The sequence below is a fragment of the Octopus sinensis genome, linkage group LG7 (assembly GCF_006345805.1).
Source record: "Octopus sinensis linkage group LG7, ASM634580v1, whole genome shotgun sequence".
NCBI lineage: Eukaryota > Metazoa > Mollusca > Cephalopoda > Octopoda > Octopodidae > Octopus > Octopus sinensis.
Genome location: NC_043003.1, coordinates 114775858 through 114786114, shown reverse-complemented (window position 1 = coordinate 114786114; position 10257 = coordinate 114775858).

Genomic DNA, 10257 nt, shown 5'->3' with positions numbered 1-10257 from the left:
AATTCGATTCCTCTCAATACGGATATGGTAGACTCAAAACCCGATTCGAATGCGTTCGCTTCAGTAACAATGGCTCGCGTGCTAAAACTCACTTCGGCAGTGACTTTGTGTTTCCAAAGTAAAGGTAGGTACTCTAAGATAAGAGGAAAGAAAAAGAAAAGAGAGTATGGAAGGTAATTCAGTAGGTAGCCATTAAGTGGATGCTAGCGTACCTTAAATCGACTCACCTTTAAAAACGAGATCGAAACCAACCGTAGAGAAGGCAATTGTTTTAAATACAAATGCTGCTGCTATAGAATATTCAAGATTATTATCCATTCTTCACGATGCTTCACTCGAACTAGAAACTGTAGTTGATATATGTGTGTTTTTCTATTGTTTCGAATATCGTATCGGATGGAGTCAAAGAAAAGAAAGAAACTGCTACAGCTGCACAATACTGAAGGTTTTACTAGAAATCGCCAACTTTTCAGTCAATACCAAAAGAATAATTGTTATAGAACTAAAACTGAATCAATAATCGGGTGAAATAAAAGCGGAAACCCATGGACACGATACTTTAACAATATACACCACGGCAGAAAATATCAACCGATAACAGTGAGAAGCACGGCTGCAACGGCAAAAGCAACAAAACATGATAATAACGACAAAGAACCAACAAATACAACAAAAACAGCAGTATTGTCTGTGCTGTGAAGCGTTGCAACGAGGTTGTGCTTATCAAGGTGTGGGTCATTTAAACATGCGAAGGCAAAAACTGTAGGCTGGGAGCGAATATCACAGAGATGGCGTAGAAACCAAACCTCAGTTTTCTTTCAGGTGAGGACGATGGACGCTAAATATTCAATTCCAGACAATCGAGAACAATTTTTAATCATCACTTTGTTAATTATATGAGGGGGGATTTCTATTTCAGAGATTTACTGCAATTCTCGGGAAAAAAAAAGATTCAGTATTGCAGAAAGTTGGTGACAACAACTGAGATATAGCTGGGGCTATGTATTCTGCAAGCGCAACAGACATTATTGACTGTTTTGCTGTACAAGCTGTTTGGATATGTGTCAATTATGGTCTTCTGTCTTTGGCAGACAACTATCTTAATTGGCAGATGATGGAGAGCATTGCCTACAGTATTAATCGGTAACGGTTGGCGACGAAGAGTTCTTGATGTTGGAAAATCTGTTATGAAGATGTCGTCATTAGATTCAGGAGTGCAGCCACCACCATCTCGTAGAGTTGCACAATTCCTAACACACATCAACTACAGTTTCTAGTTCGAGTGAAGCATCGTGAAGAATGGATAATAATCTTGAATATTCTATAGCAGCAACATTTGTATTTAAAACAATTGCCTTCTCTGCGGCTGGTTTCGATCTCGTCTTCAAAGGTGAGTCGATTTAAGGTACGCTAGCATCCACTTAATGGCTACCTACTGAATTACCTTCCATACTCTCTTTTCTTTTTCTTTCCTCTTATCTTAGAGTACCTACCTTTACTTTGGAAACACAAAGTCACTGCCGAAGTGAGTTTTAGCACGCGAGCCATTGTTACTGAAGCGAACGCATTCGAATCGGGTTTTGAGTCTACGATATCCGTATTAGAGGAATCGAATTGTGGGACTCAGAACTAAAGAATACCTAGGAAATTAAGAGTTTCACATTACAGGTGTCAGGTCTCCTGGCCCGGTACTGAATAAGAGAATAAATTAAAGTACATATTGAGCGGCACCAGTCGATGAATATTCTGCTTAATACCTGAAGATGAAACTTTATGCTGAGCAACATCGTTCGTCTTTGATCCGGAAATAAAGATAGCTCAGAACTGATTTAGATCAGGTAGCCACGCGGAGCGAAACAAGAACGAATTTGAGTCAAATCAATAATGAAAATAATATTTTTTAAATTTCATTTTGTAAATGGACATAAAGGTCTAATATTTTAATTTTTAATGGAGTATCAATGTATCCAAGGAACAGTTGTCTATAAGCCAAACAATACAATCCACAAATAAAGATAAAATCTATACAGCAAATATCCAATAAAATAAACAAGCATCAGCAGGTCCATTACCCAACGCATTACACATACTACATAGATTACAAACACTGATGCAATGCACCACACCACTTAACAAAATATACTAACGCAATGCAACATTAGGAAGTTTTTGCACAGGCCCAACAACAAAAGAGAATACAATGCTGCACACATACACCAGCAACAAGGAGGTGCAGCAGGTGATGCAGTAGAAATTTGCCTGAAACTACAAAATGTTGAATAACAACAACAACAATAATAAGTGTTAGCATGTACATTGTTTTGTATTTTTTCAGTTGTTGATTTTTTTTTACCTCTTTCTTTTAAACCCTGGAATCAGACAGACAGCTATGATGAGTCGATTAGTAAGCAGCTTCCCTTTTCCTTATCTATTATTAAGCCCGATCTATTACTAACTTCTTTTCCGTTTGAATAGAAAAGTCCCACAAAATCTTACATTTCTCCGATTCCAGTACACTTTCGATTCGATTATTTTGCCATGTGTAACCATCGGATCATTGTTTTGTCTTGGTATAAAAGATGGACTACAACAAATATTCTGCTCAATACCACAGAATTCCTTGTCAGTTGTTTGACCGTAACTAGTTGAGTATGTCCCTTAATGGCTGACGATATGTGCGTCTCTGATCACGAGCAGAAGTAATGAGGGAGCATCATAGCCATGTGTTGAGAGGGACTCTTCGGGAGTTGAATAATTCACCTCTGGAAACATAAGCGTTTCGTTCAACATCCTTAAACAACCCTTGTTCAGGGATCCTTTGAGCGGGATGGGCTACTCAACCTGAAGAAAATTCCTACTGGGCCCCACCTGCAAGGTCATGTGCTGTTTATCTTATGAGATCACCATCGCGCAGATATGGTTGATACATATGCCTGGTGTACCTTTATCAGGCGGGTAGTCATGATGGGTATACTGGGCTTCTTATATTTTACCCCAGTGTCACTTTGATGGCATGCACTGCTCTGTCTCTCTCTTTCTCTCTCTCCCTCTCTCTCTCTCTCTCTCTCTCTCTCACTCACTCATAATAGACAACTGGTTAACCCTGTGCGCTTATAGCACCGCCCTGGATACCAACCATGGAAATACATCCTAGAATTCGTGTCTTTCGAAATACGTGTTCATCAGTGACCTTAAGTTCTGACACTAAGCTCGAAAAGTCTTTAAATCGGGACCAACCTCAAGAACCTATAGCAAACCAAACCAGGGATATTCCCGAAACTGACGCTCAGGATCAACAACCAAACCGAACTCAAAGAAAAAGGAAGGACTAAGCAGGAATGTATGGATGCTTAGTATTATTCAACACTAAACCAAGAAATATCAAACACAAAAAGAGAACTACAATATCTGGAGATGCAAAAAACCCGCTTAGAAGGCTATAGTAGAAGACACTTGCCCAAGATACCACGCAGTGGAACTGAACCCAGAACCATGTGGTTCGTAAGCAAGCTACTTACCACCCAGCCACAAAGAGCCTAATTGTAGCAGCCTATGATCAAGCAAACAACTTGAGAAAAATATATTTGCTGAGAATATGTCAGAAAAGTGTAGAGCCTGTGGAACATGGAACGAGACACACATTGAAGCAGAATGCCACACGGTGGCACAGGAGCAACATAAGAAATGGGGGAACGACCAGGCTGTAAATGTTTTACACTGGGAATTGAGTTAGAAATGGGGATTTGAAGATAGTTAGGATCTTTTCGGTTTGAACGGCCGTTTTTAACGTAATTTCTATGTAACTAAAAAATTTTAAACTTCGTATACTGGTAGAATGTGTTTATAAACATCTTTTTCTCTTGGCTTTATTGAGAAAATTCTATAGTTTGTGAGATATTTGTTGTTTTTTTCTTTAATTTCTGCAATTTCAACCAATCAATGACGTCTATTGAGGTGAAAATATTCTGTGCAGTATGAATATGTCCCTCGTTTAAGAAACAGATTGGGTTTATTTACATTTGTGAAGAAAAAACGATACCCTTCCCCCACCCCTAACCCAAACCCTAACTAACCCCAGTCCTAAAACAGATAGAAATACAATAGATCGATACTAGGGTCATAATTATGGGTGACAATTTCATATGACACCGCTAGAAAAAACTGCTGTTCAAACCGAAAAGATCCGATGGTTACACATGGCAAAGTAATCGAATCGAAAGTGTACTGGAGTCGGAGAAATGTAAGATTTTGTGGGACTTTTCTATTCAAACGGAAAAGAAGTTAGAAAGTAAAAGATCGGACTTAATAATAGATAAGGAACAGCGAAGTTGCTTACTAATCGACTCATCATAGCCGTCTGTCTGCTTCCAGGATTCAAAAGAAAGAGGTAAAAAATACAATCCCTTAAAATTTGAAATAGGAAGAAATCGTAGCAAGCGACCAATGAATAATAATAATTGGTGTCTTGGGAACAGTAAGCCAAGATATAGAAAATGGCTGAGAGTGGAATAAAATGCATGATAGATAGCCTACAGAAAATTTGTCTCGGAGTCAGCAAGGATTATCAAGAGGGTTCTAAGCACTTGAAAGACAGCTGAAAAGTTTTGGATACCCAAGGTTATAGGTAGCAACCCGGAACCCACATAAATCGTTCCAGGAATAAGACTGAACCTGAGCCAAACCTATATAATAATAATATTAATAATATTTTCTACAATAGACTAAGGCCTGAAATTTGTGGGGAAGGGGCTAGTCGAGTACGTTGACCGCAGTGTTTCACTGGTACTTAATTGATCGAGCCCGAAAGGATGAAAGACGATGTCGACCTGGGCGGAATTTGAACTCAAAACTTAAACACGGACGAAATGTCGCTAAAGATTCCACCCAGCGTGCTAACGATTCTGTCAGTTGGCCGCCTATATAATAATAATAATAATAATAATAATAATAATAATAATAATAATAATAATAATGATAATAATAATAATAATATAATAATAATAATAATAATAATAATAATAATGATAACGATAATAATAATGATGGCGATGATGATGGCGATGATGATGGCGATGATGATGGCGATGATGATGACGATGATGGCGATGATGATGATGATGATGATGATGGCGATGATGCTGATGATGGCGATGATGATGATGATGGCGATGATGATGGCGATGATGGCGATGATGATGATGGCGATGATGATGATGACGATGATGATGATGGCGATGATGATGATGGCGATGATGATGGCGATGGTGATGATGATGATGATGATGATGATGATGATGATGGCGATGATGCTGATGATGGCGATGATGATGATGATGGCGATGATGATGGCGATGATGGCGATGATGATGATGGCGATGATGATGATGACGATGATGATGATGGCGATGATGATGGCGATGGTGATGATGATGATGATGATGATTTCTATCTCAGGCACAGGGCTTCACATTCTGGAGAAGGGAATTGTCAATAATATCGATCTCAATCTTAGATTAGCATGTTTTACATAGACTCAATTAGAAAAGATTATCTTGGCAGAAGTTGAACTCAAAAACTAGGAGCCAAAATATGAGTGCAACTATTTCGTTCGACGTTCTTGCGTTTCTTCCAATCCGTTACAATCAATACGATAATAAATGTATTTTACTCTTTATTTATTATTTCTTTATTATGGTTATTTTGTTATTATATCCACAAACCCATTTATTATTTTTTATTATTATTATATCGGGATAAGTTTATGGCGTCGCATAAAATGTATGTCATGTTTGATGAAGGGAGAGGGAGCGTGTGTGTATGAATGTATATATATATATATATATTTATTATAGAATGCACTGCTCGACCGTCACATCAGACATTTCATGTGCCACGTTTCTGTATCTGTGTAATTCATATTTTTAAGAGATATGTTTATTCATATGCAGACGTACTTATTATATACAGGGGGCACACGGCTGGTACACACACACACACTCACACACACACACACACGCGCACACACTCACACATTTGAATAACTGTTGTGCAGACGACAATGGCCTACGGTCGCCATAACTGTCAAAATGAGAGAAGGGTTGGTGGATGTGGTGGTCGTGTGGAGGGGGTTACTGAGCGTAGATGTCATGCCTCTCCATTATAAATCAAATATAAATTAGTTTGCTATTTATACACAAAGACCTACCTACATAAAAAGAGTGTTAATCTGTATTGTTATCAACCATACCTTTACTTTCTATACCACGCGTTCTCTCTCTCTCTCTATCCTTCTAATATATGCGTCTACGTGTGCCTGTATCTATTTATCTCGTAACGCACAAGTAAATATACACATACTCAACTACACACACACGCACACACACTCGTAACTATACACATGCGCGCATGCGTTCTTTACGCGCCCAAAGGCCTATACCGTCTCTGTGGCTTACCTCATTACTTACAATACTCCTTTGTTCGCTAATAAAAATATGATTGACGCTAACAGTACTCTCTCTTCCCCCTCTCTCTTCCCTCTCTATATTCCCCCTCTCTATTCCCCTCTCTCTCTTTCTCCGCTCTCTCTTCCCCCTCTCTATTTATCCCTCTCTCTTCCTCCTCTCTCTTTCACCCTCTCTCTCCATTTCCATTCTCTCTCTCTCTCTCCATTTCCCCCCTCTGTTTCTCTCCATTTTCCCATCTCTCCATTCCCCCACTCTCTCCATTTCCATTCTCTCTCTCTCTCTCCATTTCCATTCTCTCTCTCTCCATTTCCATTCTCTCTCTCTCTCTCTCCATTCCCATTCTCTCTCTCTCCATTTCCATTCTCTCTCTCTCCATTTCCTCTCTCTCTCTCTCTCTCTCAATTCCCACTCTTTCCCTCTCTCTCTCTCTCTCTCTCTCTCTCCCATTTTTCTATATTTTCTATTGAACGAATTTAATTTTCGGCATAGACAGTAGAACCTCACTGTACGAGTGCACCATTGTACGAGTAATTTGCTGTACAAGCTGAGACTCATGCGAATTATTGTCTTGAAGTACGAGAAGAAATCCGCAATACGAGCACACAAATTGTCCCACTTTTAAGATAATTCTGTTAATAAAACCAGTTTATTTATTTCTTTTGCATTCTCTTTTTTATAATTGTTACTTTACTTCTAACTACACTTTTTTCTGCTTTAAACCCCATAAAAAATTATTTTTGACTGATCGGGTGTGGAGCGAACGGATTATTTATATTTTAGTTAATTTCAAGGTGGATATTTGATTTGTAAAACGAGTAAATCGTAGGACGAGCTCGGTCATGGAACAAACTAAACCCGTGCTGCGAGATATCATATATATATATTCTAGCAAAAACTGTCCGATGAACGGCAATATGAAATTCAGAGTAACCGGTTTCGTTGAATTTTCTGCTGCTTTAAATAAAGCATATTACTCTACCACTGGTATTTGAGTACTCTTTTTTCCACCTTGTTTCACATTTATGTGTTTACTCCGGTATATATATATATATATATATATATAATTACTAATATTTGAGGGAATAAAATTCAAAACTTACAAGGAAAAAAAATTCAATTTAGAAGTACTAAATCAAATTTCACACAAGATAATACATATATAAAAAATTAGAAAAAAACCTACCTTTTATCAATTCAAAAAGAACAATTAAATTACACCATCCAGAAAATTACATATAATAGAAATATTAACATTAAAATAACAATAAAATGTCAAAGATTAAGTAAATTGCAAAAAAAAATTTACATAATCTTTGACATTTTATTGTTATTTTAATGTTAATATTTCTATTATATATAATTTTCTGGATGGTGTAATTTAATTGTTCTTTTTGAATTAATAAAAGGTTTTTTTTTCTAACTTTATATATATACTAGCAGTATCGCCCGGCGTTGCTCGGGTTTGTAAGGGAAATAACTATATAAGCATTTTTGGAGATGTAAAGTATAATAGCCATCTCAATATGGCGAACTACAAAGGGGGGGGTGTTACTGTAGCTTTTAACGTTCTGAGATTTATAAGTAAATTTTTAGAGAGTTACTTCCCTTATATATGCCAAAAATGCATTAAAAATGGGAAAAATTGATGGTAATTTTTTAAAATCGTAGACTCATTGTAGACGCGCGCTAATACCCATAAGGGCTTGATATGAATCACGACTATAAGATACCCGGTTTTGGTTAAACTGCACCGCAAAATGTGGGAGTAGTTAGGAATCTAAATCGTAGGAGACAGACAACACACAACCTCACCTTTATATATAAAGATATATATATTTATAAATATGCGTGTGTGTGTGTTTCGGTTGAATAAAGTTAAATCTTGGTCTGGTTTTCACATGTTTTATCTTAACATTTAAAAAGCATATTTTGTAATGTTCATAATTGAAATTAGCGCTTTCATACATTTGTAGTAATCATCAGATTTCAAATGTGTTTAACTGACAGTTGAGTTGTTGACAACTTTAGAATGCTCCAACCAGCTGAATCTTTAAAATACCTTCCTGACTTGAAATCTGATGAGTACAGTATGTATGAAAGCGTTGATTTATCTTTATGAACATTACAAAATAATTTTTTAAATGTAAAAATACCAAAATAAAAGGCATGAAAACCAGAACATGTTTTAACTTTATTCAACTGTTATATTATTCTATACACATTCACACAAATTCGAATATATATATATATACATACATAAATGAATAAGATCGTTATTTAAAATACCGATTATATCAAGTGTTTCGACGCAACGCATTTATCCAAGAATACAGGTTTGATTATGCAACTGTTTGTTTACATAATGACATCTAGATGTGTTTCCTCAGGCGATATACCAATGTTGTCTCGTAAGTTTAAAATCGTCTGCGAAAGCGCGTTTGTCGGACTGCTATGAATGGTAGTAAATGGTACATGCTGGTGTAAATGAGATTGGTTCTCTCTTTGTTTATATCTCTGGTTTGCATATTTATATATATATATATATATATATCATATATATATATATATATATATATATATATATATATATATATACTGCTTTTATTTTTTGCCTGTAAATGTGTAAACGTGCTAGCCACCTTGTTATTAGCATAACAACGGTAATAATACTTCTTTATTTCAAATGTACTGGTTCACGATAGATTTGTTTTAGATGAGGCGGGTATGCTGAAAGAAAAGAACCCACACGGGGTAACGTTACAAATATTTCAGAAATATATGTTAAAATGTTACAATTGATATTAAAATATACGTTCCTTACTTATGCACTCCACGCAAGCTAAGCCCGTTTCTCCAATGTTCATTGCATTGCCCGGACGTAATTTAATAGTGAGTTGCTGGTGGTTTGGGAACGATGGCTCCGATTAGAGCAAATAATATTTAAATACCCTATTGAATCTAAATTTAGCTTATATGTTGCCTGTAAAGTTGTAACTTGCTAGTTACCTTATCATTAATAACGGCAATAATACTTCTTATATATTTTTTCTCTCCTTTTTTTCTATTCCTGAGCGTTATACTAATACATCTGTTTGTTTTGTACACCACCTGTCTTTTGTTTTTTCCGTAAACTCTCCCTATATATATATATACATATATATATATATACTATATATATATATATATATAATATATATATAATGTATGGTAAAACTCATCAATTTATTTAAAACTGGAGAAGACAAGTTGTCAGAATACATAAGAGAATTTTAATTCATGCAGACGATTATAGTTAATATCCAACGCGACTCACATCTTTTTCTCAGAAGGATAAACATATGAATCTCCTAGATTCAATTCTTCTGGTATATTCTTTCTCAAGTTCATTGAAACGTTGTTTAAACTTCCTGCACTGAAGAGTACAATGATATACATAATCGAATTAATTTAATCTGATTCAATCCGACCATGAATTTGCATTATTTTTATATCTCTGTACGAAACGATCGTCTGCAAGAATTAAAATTCTCTTATATTTTTTAACAACTTGTTTTGTCCATTTTAAACCAAATTGATAAGTTTTATGGGACTTCATTCCATAAATTCACCATACATCATATACACGTATTACTATCATACCTTCGCCAATTTATGCCTGTAAACTGCGAGCAAAATATGAAGAATCAGCATTAGAAATCTGTTTTGGAAACCTCCAAATTAAAGAACGAATCTATGTTCGACCTAAATATATATCTAGGTCGAACATAGATTCGTTCTATAATTTGGAGGTTTC